Genomic DNA, 10,003 nt, shown 5'->3' with positions numbered 1-10,003 from the left:
TTGCTCCCTTTCGTGTAGAAGAGCTCTGCCAGTGTTCTCTGTGAGAGATGCTCCATTCAGGTATTGATCCTGTATCAATTGATCCTGTATCAGAGGTATAAGCTGATTGAAGCAACGTTTTCCCACCCTATGCTAAGCATCCTGGCTCAGCACACGGAGAAAGCATACAGGTCTTAAGGGAATAAAACCTCAGTGATTTAAGTATACGCCTGAGGTTTAACAAGTGCTTAAGTGCATTTCTGAACCAGGGCCTGAGGGAATGACATTATTGTATTACTTGGCCTTTATGGAATTGCCATGGTCCGGTGGGAGCAGCCAGGCAGCCATGGAGGTTTCCTGGGGCACTGGGCACGTGGCTCTTGTGAATTCCCTTCTGCAATAATTGGCTTGGTTTTGGCCCTCAGGACAAGGAAAGCACAAGGAAATCTGCCTGGCAGATGCTTTCATGGCTATATCTGTCTTGCACACGCTGAAATCTTGCTTTATTTCCCAATACTTCCTTTTTGGTCTGGGGGAAAGGTGACCTTCACCTGCACCAGAGCAACTCAAAGCATCTTTTTTGGGCTGTATATGCAGAGATACAAAGGTGACACTATGGTAAATGTGTATTTTCACACAGTTTCATATAAATCTTTCTGCTTGCTCTGAGAAAGCAGCAAAGGAAAGTGCCATATACACGAGTGCACACCCACACATTCGCTGGTGCTCAGGAGGGAGGAAGCCGTCCGGGCTCGGCGGGCTTGAGGAGCCAGGGAAAACCCCCAATGGGTGTGCAGGGCTCCCCAAAAACTCCTTACACCTCCCTCTGACATTTGTGCCACACAGGCACAGTAGCTTCTGTGTTAGAGGCTAGCTGAAATGAAAGTTTCAGGAAAAAATAAAGTCAGGGTGAACCTTGGTATTCAAAAAAGAAAATTGCATGCAGAACAGGGCCACAGCCAGCAAATAGTTTCCATGCAAAGGGTGAGAAATCCTCAAATAATCAAAGTGTGTCATTTTGTCTTCTTTGTCATGCTACCTGGTTTATATTGATATTTTCCATAACAAAACAGATTTGAAAAAAATACTAAAATTAAAACATTTTTAAACAATTAAAACATTTTAAAATATTTTAAAATTTCTTTGCTTTTGAAATGATCTTCGCATTTAAAAATTACTTCAATCTTAATTGAAAATAGGGGAAAAGTTGGTTTTCAGGGGTCAAATGACTGGGAAACAGAGTGAAACAACTTCACTTCAAATTATACACAAGTACCTGAGCCGAAACAAAAAAAGGGAGGGGGGGGTGTTGCATCATATATGTTAAACCAAGCTTGAGATGGGGGTTGTGGGTTCTTTTCCTGCAGCACCAGACGAAGAGGAGGAAGAAGAGGCTCTAAGCATCCCAAGAGTTTTTCTGCAGTCGGGGAGTTTTCACCCAGCAACACCTGGCTGCTTTCCAGTGCAATAAACTCCAGCGGCTGCAATCTCAGCTCAACTCTGGTCGCTTTTTAAGTGTTTTATCTGCTGTCCTGACATGCATCTTTTATTGCCAGAGCTCTCATAAAAATGTTTTGAAGCCCGTCCTGCACAGTGGATCCCCAGTTCGGTGGTTCAGGAGTCATGCTCTTTGGCAAAGGGGGGACACGTGCTGACATGCCCTCTGAAATCAATGATGAATGGCTGCCTGTCCTCTGGAAGTGCTCCTTTGAAGCTGTTTCAGAGTCTTCAGCAAAGGCAGGAGGAATGGGAGAGTTGCCTTTGAACAAGTGGGCAGCCCACGACAGGAGAGATCTATTTAAGGTCTATTAAGATCTAAGAGCAAGTGCATCTTGATCCTCTCTCTCCTTAAGGGAAAGGATGAAAATCAATCACATCCCCTCCACGGTGAAATGATGGATAGTGTCGAGAAGGCTGTGAGTGATAACTTTCCTTGTGAAAGTTATTTGGAACATCTTTCCTGCTATTGCAGCTGAGATCTGCCCAATGGCTTGAGCTTTAAATTTGGTGTTGGAACAGCAGTAAGGCCTCCTCAGGACCCACTAGCCTATGCAGAGACCATCCACCTGGGCCCACAGACAATTTTTTAAGTCTCATCTTTTATTACAGGTCTCCTTAATCCTCCCTCAGCAGCTGAGTTTGTTTCAGAGTATTTAAGTTTTCCTATTCCGATCTGGTGAGTTATTTGGGTGTTTGCAGCACAATTACTTTCTAGCTTTTGGTGGCCTCCACCACTGCTTTGCTAGCCCTTTCATGCTTTTTACACATACCATGCTTTTTTCTGCATGCAATGTTACTGGGCCTGCCTGGTCTCCAGATATTAGTGTGCTCCAATGTGTATGAAGTGGTATCCTTGCTTTGAGAAGAAAGTGCAGCAAGAAATATCTGTTCTGGCAACCTCCAAGTCCTTCCCCCAAAGTGCTCCCGAGCTATTTGAAATGATGCCGCAAAAGGCAGCACCGGCCTCTTCCTCTGCTTATTGTTGGGACTCGCTGTGGCTTTGTCAAACAGGAAATATTTCAGAGGCGTATGAAAATTGTTCCTGAACTTCAGTACTTGCTTGAAGCATGTGAATTTTCCTACTAACTACTTCCCTCAGCCACCTCCTCTTGAAATGCCAGCTATTCCTGTCTTCGTGCAAAGCAACCCCCTCCCGCAGCCTTTTGCAATGGGAAGCACATCCCTGCCCATAGACTTCCCTCTTTTACCATAAATCCTTCTCTCCCATTAGAGGTCTGTTCTTTAAATATGGTGAAGAAAAGCTCTTGATTTTTGGCTCACCCGTCTGTAATTCTCAGCTTTCCCCAAGTGCCCATTCCTGGGCAGTGAGAGCCTCTTCAGTGCAAGGCATGGTGGCCACGGGAAAGGGATGGGCCATATCCTGTCACAGGGCATCAGGCAGTCCCCAGGGCTTGTCTGACATCAGTCAATGGGTTTCCTCAATGAAGTCATGGGAGGGGTTTTCAGAAAATGCCCAAAGACCTCATTATCTTGAAATGGGCGAGTCCAGAGACAAGGTGCTGGTGGCATCAGGCAGGAGTACATCCGAACACTCTGCCTGCAGGTTTTGTAGATGTTGCCAAGATGAGGACATGTGACATGCTGAACAATTCACATATTGAGAAATTCATCCCTGGGTATTCACATGGAGTAACCCCGCCACAAGATGTGATGTGTTTACAGCTTCTGTAAACCATTTTCAGAGACATAGAAGAAATTATTTTGGGATTCTTTGCACTGAAGGCTACTTCTCCACACTGATAATTTCATGCTCCTGCTGTGCTTGGTGATCCCAGCTTCAAAATAATTCTGGTTTTCAGATGCAGGCCTATCTGCAATAGGGTGAGTTGATTGTCTCCTAATGGTGCCATCACCAGCCATACAAATATGGAGGCTGTGTGGCACGGCTGGTCGCGGTGCCAACTGAATGCTGCTCTTTGGAGAAGGATTTAGCTTGTGCTTAGCCTGGAGGGATTCAGAGAATTAGCCGTTGCATTGTGTTGTTCACCCAGAACAGTGTGTTCAGCATCACACACAGTCCATAAGAAGATGCAGACAAAGCCTTGAGGAGTTTCCACCCAGCAGCCCTAACTTTGCTCGGTACCAGTGACTACCTGCTGCAATTTGGCCAGCTTGCCCTTCTGGAAGGACACCAGCTTGTTGTTAAAGAGCCAAGTGTCCAGGTCCCTCAGCCTCCTAAACCAGGCAGATCTGGACCAGAGACATCTCTGGGTCAGCAAGACAGTTACTCATATTTGAAGACCAGTGGTGACTTGAGCACCATGCATCCCAACCCCAACACTTCTGTTCTTCGACAGCCAGCAGCTGAGGAGACACCAGAGTTGGTGTCCTTGGGTCATGCTGACAGCAGCTGAGATGTCAAGCCCCTCAGAAGGCACGTTGGCTGTGGACCGGGCTGGAGAAAGAAGTGGTGCATCAGCAGTGCAGCCCAGCATGGATGGATCCAGCTCCCATCCCCTTTCAACGAGAGGGCACGTTGTGACTCTGCGAGTATCTGCACTGACATCTGCCAAGCAAGATGTTAACTAGCATGACTAAAGAAATCCAGAGCTGGCCCTGGGGTTGTCAAATCTCTGCGTTTGACTAGAAACGCAGTGTTTTTCACTAATGTCATGGGCCCATGGAAAAAATTGCTCAAGATCTGATACCTCATTCCTCTCTTGTCCTTCTCTCACCAGTCTATGAGGGTTACAGGAGCTCTGAGGCCCAGAAGCATCTGGTGGAACACCAACAGCATGACGTAAAATGCAGATTGTGGAATGCCAGGGCTGTGCTTGCAGATGCAGCACCATGAAGAGGTGGGAGAAGAAGCCAAATAGCCCAAACTGGAAAGCAGACCCACTGCTGATGTGGTCAGTTGTGCAAGGTTGGCTGCTGTACAACCTCTGCTCATGCTGGGTGTAAATGGTTGGGTGTTCTGTGTGCATGCGGGAGCACTCAATTGACCTATACATGAGCGTCCAGTGAGTTCATGCTTTTGCATCCAAAATAATTCATGCCTAAGCACTCAATTAATTTATGCATGAGCACCTGAACAACTTATGCATAAGCACAGATGTGTTAACAAGTGCTCCATGCAAAAGGGAGGACCTTGGTGGGCAACGAGCTCGCAAGTGCTGAGCTGGGGAGCTGGGGCAGGAGAAATGAAGTTGATGAGTTGGGAGAGAAGAGCTCTGGGAACACATTTGTAATAGGCATATATTAGAACTGTCATAATGACCTCAGTTTTGTCTTGCAGGGACAAGGCCTGACATTTGTAGTAAGTACAAGAAGTGGAGTTCGCAATGGATGTATGTTCAGGCTGCTGTGGCCTTCCTGGCTAAGTGTTTTGCAGGAGCAAGGTATTGCATTCATGTTTTTACCACATTAACCCCTACAGCTTGGTCCGCAGGGATAAGGGGTGAAGTCATCAAAAGTACGTATATTTGGACTTTGATAATGTTGACCCTGATAATCTAGTCCATTGTGCAAGGGGTGGAGCTCATAACAGATAAAAGTTTGGGCTGTGATGCTGATTAACCCCTGGACTCTTGTTCCTGGGTGCAAGGAGTGAAGTTTTAGTGAGCATATATGCACACATTGCTTCAGTGTTAATCCCTCTGTCTGGTCTGCAGGGAGGAAGAGTGGAGCTTGTAATTGATGTGTATTAAGATTACGACAATGTTGAAAGTAGAGTTGAGAATGGATTTGTGTTTGAATAGCTTTTAAGGATGAGCTTCAAGGAGAGGAACGAGTTGGGCATGAACTACAGGGATTACTGCATTCACCCATGGGCACTAATTAGTTCACACAGGAGCACCCAATAGGTTCACGCATGAGCAACAGATTAGTGTATGCATGAGCACCCAATTAATTCATGCATGAGCACCCAGTTAGTGCCTGCATGAGAACCCAGATAATCCATGCCTGGGCAACCAATTAATGCACCCATGAGTGCCTGATTAATGTATGCATGAGTACCCTTTCAGTTCACGCATGACTACACAAATGACTCATGCATGAGCCCCTGATAAGCTCACGCATGGGCGCCCAATTAATTCATGCATGAGCACCAAATTAATTTATGCATGATCACCCAACCCGTTCACGCTTCAGCACCCACACAGTTCTATATCTAAAAGGGTGATGAGAAGTTTGTGTTAACTGGAGGTAAAATAAATAAAGTCAAAACTCCCCAGGCCAAGACTGTTTTACCTGCAATGCTACTGAATCCTGCTCACATAGCAGCAGTGCAACATAGGACCTGTCACTCGGCAATGAAGTGGGGTAGAAAGAAGGAGACAGAAGCAGGTTTTGTCCTGATGGTGACACTGGATCATTGCCTGGCTTGCTGTGTAAGGGGGCTCCTGCAGCGCGACAGCTGCAGACAGGATCTTCAGGAGCACCCCCTTCTTCATGCCTTTTTTCCCCCCTAAGCAGCTCCCAAGATGAGTTTGGTGGTACATCCCATGGTCTGAAAGGCTTTTCAAACCTCCTCAGCCTGGACTTTGGGGAGGGTGCAAACTCCAGCAGCAGGCAAATATGGTCTTTAGACAACAAGCTCTGGGGTTTTTTTGGCTGCCAACTTATAATTGCTTTGTGGCAAGTACATTAATAGGAGATAACCTGTCATTACCCAGTTGATCAGAAACCAGCCATTGGGCCCAGACCTGAGTTTTGGCAACTGTGGTTTTTAATTCACAGGGGCCAGAGCATCATGACCATGACTGCCTCTGCCTCGTGAGCATCTTATGGGGGTCAGCTAGTTCACTTGGGACTTTCTGCATGACGCAGAATAGCACAGGATGCTCCACCTAGGTAGATGTTGGGTCAGATGGCCACTTTCTCACTCTTCACAGACACGTGGCGGGTGAAACTGCTGGCTCAGGCAAACAGTAACCCACAACTAACCATCAACACTGTCTTCTATTTACCTGTTTGGGTGTTACTCCAGATGCTGCTTATTTGGTTGCCGTTTTTGTTCTGTATTACATGACCCAGCAAACATAAATAATTGACCATGGCAGGGATGAAATGACAAATAACAACCAGGTAAGCGCAGGCATATTTGCACAAGAAAGAGGCAAAAGTAGGTGGTGCTGATGCTGGAGGCATTAAATCAGTTTAGAAGGAAACTCAGCGCAAAGCCCCATTTGTTTCCTTTACTTCAGCGTAGACCTGATTCTCACTGATCTCAGGTAACTCAGGGAAACCTAGCTTAAGCTTAGCAAAGCACTTACAGAGCTTTACAGGACCGATTTCAAAGCTCACACCTCCAAAAACAGGCAGCGCTCAATGCAGACATGGATTCTAGAGGCTAAATCCTGCTTCAGGCTTTGCCACCGATGCTCCCAGACAGGGAAAACCAGTTTTGGGTGGTTGAGCCGGTGAGTATCTCCCTTTGCTGGAGTATCCAGCTCAATGTAGCAAAGAAATGGGGCAGTGTGAAGGAGGGAGGGCATGTGTGCTTGGGTGCTCCAATGGGTGCTGAGCCACCCTGAGGTGTCCCCTGCTATCCATCCCTGCCTGGCCATGGATGGAGCTCCCTTGTCCTGGTATGGTCGTTTTGAGGCTGGTGGTCCAGGCAAAGGTCCACTTGCACCCTTGACCCACCTTGCAGATGATGGCTGTGACTTTGAGGGGTGCAAGGAGGATGGGGTGAAAGCTGCTCAAATGATACATCTCATCTCACTTTCAGGAAGGATGTGGTATTCCTCTCTCACACATCTGCTGCCCACCTGGGATGTCGGAAAAAACCACCTTTTTCTCTCCCCTTTCTAATCTTTGTTGTAGGAGAAAGATTCTGACTTCAAAGCAAAAAGGAATGGGGAAGCCTAACTTTAGCAAATCTTAATAAATAAATCTTAAAAAAGCATTTTTCTTTTCCCAAAGTCTAAACTAAAAGGTTTTGTTGTGCTGGGTTTTTTTTAAAGTTAGGCCACTGCTCTGCTGTCGCAGATAGGTGTGAGCTGACCACAAGGGCAGAACAACCCTTTGCAATGACTGCCTGGCTCTGGGATGGAGTGTGGGGAGGCAGCAGGCAGGCAGCTCTGCTTGCAGAGCAAGCTTTGCATGAGTGCCTTGGTATCTGCTAAACACCCCTCCTATAGCTGAGGTCAGAAAAAACATTTTCTTTTCCCCAAGCCAGATCAGCAACCGCTCTGCTCCGGGTTTGCCAAGCACCGTGGCAGCAAGAGCTGGCAAGCCTTTCTTGAAGCAAAAGCTCCATGGGGCCAGATGAAGCTGAGAAGGCTCCTAAATTAATAAATGTAACAGTAAAAGAAACCCACACCAGGGCAATGACTTTAATGGAAATAAGCTGCTCGACTTTGCCCTTGAAAGTTTATGGCGTTTAAAACAATTGTAAACATGTCAGTGTACATGGATACAGTTTCTATAGCAGCACAGCAACAGTTAAGGGCTTGCTCCCAAACATACCCCAAAGGAAACTAAAAATAGTGTGTCTGTTGTATCAAAATCTGTATACATATTCAGGAAGACATACAGAAACTAGGAGTTTGTGAGCCTCCATCAGCTTTTTTCTTCCCCCCTCCTTTTTTTCCCGTTTCTGAAGCAGGACTGGAAGAAGGGTGCTGGATTAAGCAGCAGCATGTGGGGATGAATGAGCCTGATGCTGGCAGTATCCTCCCAGCCAGGGCCAAGCCGGCAGGATGCTGCATCCTCTCCTCCATGCCCTAGCATAAACGGACCCATCGGCCAGCTGTCGAAGAGAAATCCGGTTTTCTCCTCTCTGCTCCGTCCTCATCGTTGCCCGGTTGCAAGCAATGCCTGCACGTGCTCGCTGCTCTGCCACCATCTCTGATGCAGCCTGGAAACCAGTACAACTGCTGGTTTTTACTGGCAGCACTGAAAGGCTCGGTTACATGGCGTACATCATGTACATCAAGTATCCCTTCCCTTCCCGCAGCATGGCAGGGTGCAAAGCAGGGTGCAGTCCTGCCCATCACTGCAGCGGGGTGGGAAGAACAGTGGCAGCAGGGTGCAGGCTCATACGTGTTTGGGAATTGACAGTTTTCTCTTGCCTTTGAAACAGCATTTAAACAAGCTCAGGAAGCTGATTGCTCTGTGAAGCAGGACCCTGCCAAGGGCAGAAGTGCCTCCTCGCTTGGCCACCGTGGCCAGGGGTCCCACATCCCTTTCTAGGGTGGCTTTTGCCCACCAGCACGGTCACCAGCAGCATCTGCTCCAGCAGCTCAAGGTCACCTTTGAAGCAAAGGGAACTGTGTTCATGTGGTTTTGCAGCAGGAAAAAGGCGGTGAATGGCCTTTCTGGGAAGGAGGGCGTGTGCTCCCCAAGAGGAGCCTTCAGAAACACTCGTGTGGCTACAAGGGAGGGTTTTGCAGTGACAACATCCTTCTCAATAAGAGGGCAAAAGTCCATTGTGTTCCTAAGAGACTGTGTGTTGCGTGTTGCAGTAAAAACCAAGATGCACAACAGAGAAGCCAGCCAAAATATACAGCAGATACAGCACATCAGAGCCAGCACCGAGAAATTTAACTTCATGCAAAGCAAGGACTTCCAAGACAGAGATAAGCACTCAGGACCTGCCATGGGCCATCTCTTCCCCACAGAACAGAGAGTTACGTTACCTTTTTTCCACGCACTTTGACAGTCAGGAAAACACCAGCTATAAAGGTCAAATGAAATGCAGGAATACTTAAATCCTATCCTTCATAGGGGAACTGTCTCACTTCTTCCTTAGTTTCTTTTCCTTAAAGCATCAGTCATCTCACGGCAAAGTACAAAAGATGCAACGAAAGTTAAGTGTTCAACGACCCCATGGCAGTGGTGCCATACCCAGTGCATCTTTCATAAACGCAGCATCCCACCAGGCATTCGTGACAGCTGAAAGCACAAAAAGCGTTATTCATACCCGATACCTTGACCAGCTCTACTCATGCTAAAATGATCCTCTTTTTACAATGTAAAACTCTTATGCTTTTTATTTATTCTTAATTATAAACAGATGCCTTCCTATGTTTTAAACAAGTATTGCATGCCGTAGCAGTTAATGACTGACTGGTCCCTGCTAATAAAATCTGCACAAGTGGATTTATTGTGGGCATTAGTTCACAAAATAATACCTTCATAAAGAAACATTGCAGTGAAAGGCTTTTGGACTGCGGTCAGTATTAGGGGAAATTGCTTGCTAGCAGGTTGAAATCATCATCATCTTCGGCTTTTCAGGGATTATAACTGGGATCCTTGAAACAGAAGTGACAAATGGTACTTACTTAGCATTGCTGCTGTATCTTTAACTACAAAGCAAGTATCTCACCTCTCTGTCTGCTTTTATTTTTCAGAGCTCAAATTCCTCTGCTTTGACAAATGGCATCACTGAAAGTTTTGTTTCTGTGTTCCCCAAGCAGCATAACCAGTAAAATCGGAATTGCAAATGGAAAACAGCACATTATACCATAAGAAAAGCAAAACAAAGCAGCTGCATCACAGCACCTAATTGCCTTTGTGATCTGCCTGGGATTTTGTGTGTTTTCTACATTTC

The 10,003-nt window shown here is 46.5% G+C and overlaps 1 long non-coding RNA gene across 1 annotated transcript; it reads left to right on the top strand.

Annotated features, from left to right (window-relative positions):
- The first annotated feature begins 1,957 nt into the window (after positions 1-1,957).
- Positions 1,958-8,129, top strand: LOC142601336 (uncharacterized). The gene is made up of 3 exons (XR_012834938.1): positions 1,958-2,155; positions 4,739-4,841; positions 8,057-8,129. It is a non-coding gene; the product is annotated as an uncharacterized LOC142601336 (long non-coding RNA).
- The last annotated feature ends 1,874 nt before the right edge of the window (positions 8,130-10,003 follow it).

The sequence above is a fragment of the Balearica regulorum genome, chromosome 3 (assembly GCF_011004875.1).
Source record: "Balearica regulorum gibbericeps isolate bBalReg1 chromosome 3, bBalReg1.pri, whole genome shotgun sequence".
NCBI classification, from domain to species: Eukaryota; Metazoa; Chordata; class Aves; order Gruiformes; family Gruidae; genus Balearica; species Balearica regulorum.
Note: the sequence above shows the minus strand (reverse complement) of the source record. Positions and strands in the feature narration are given on the sequence as shown.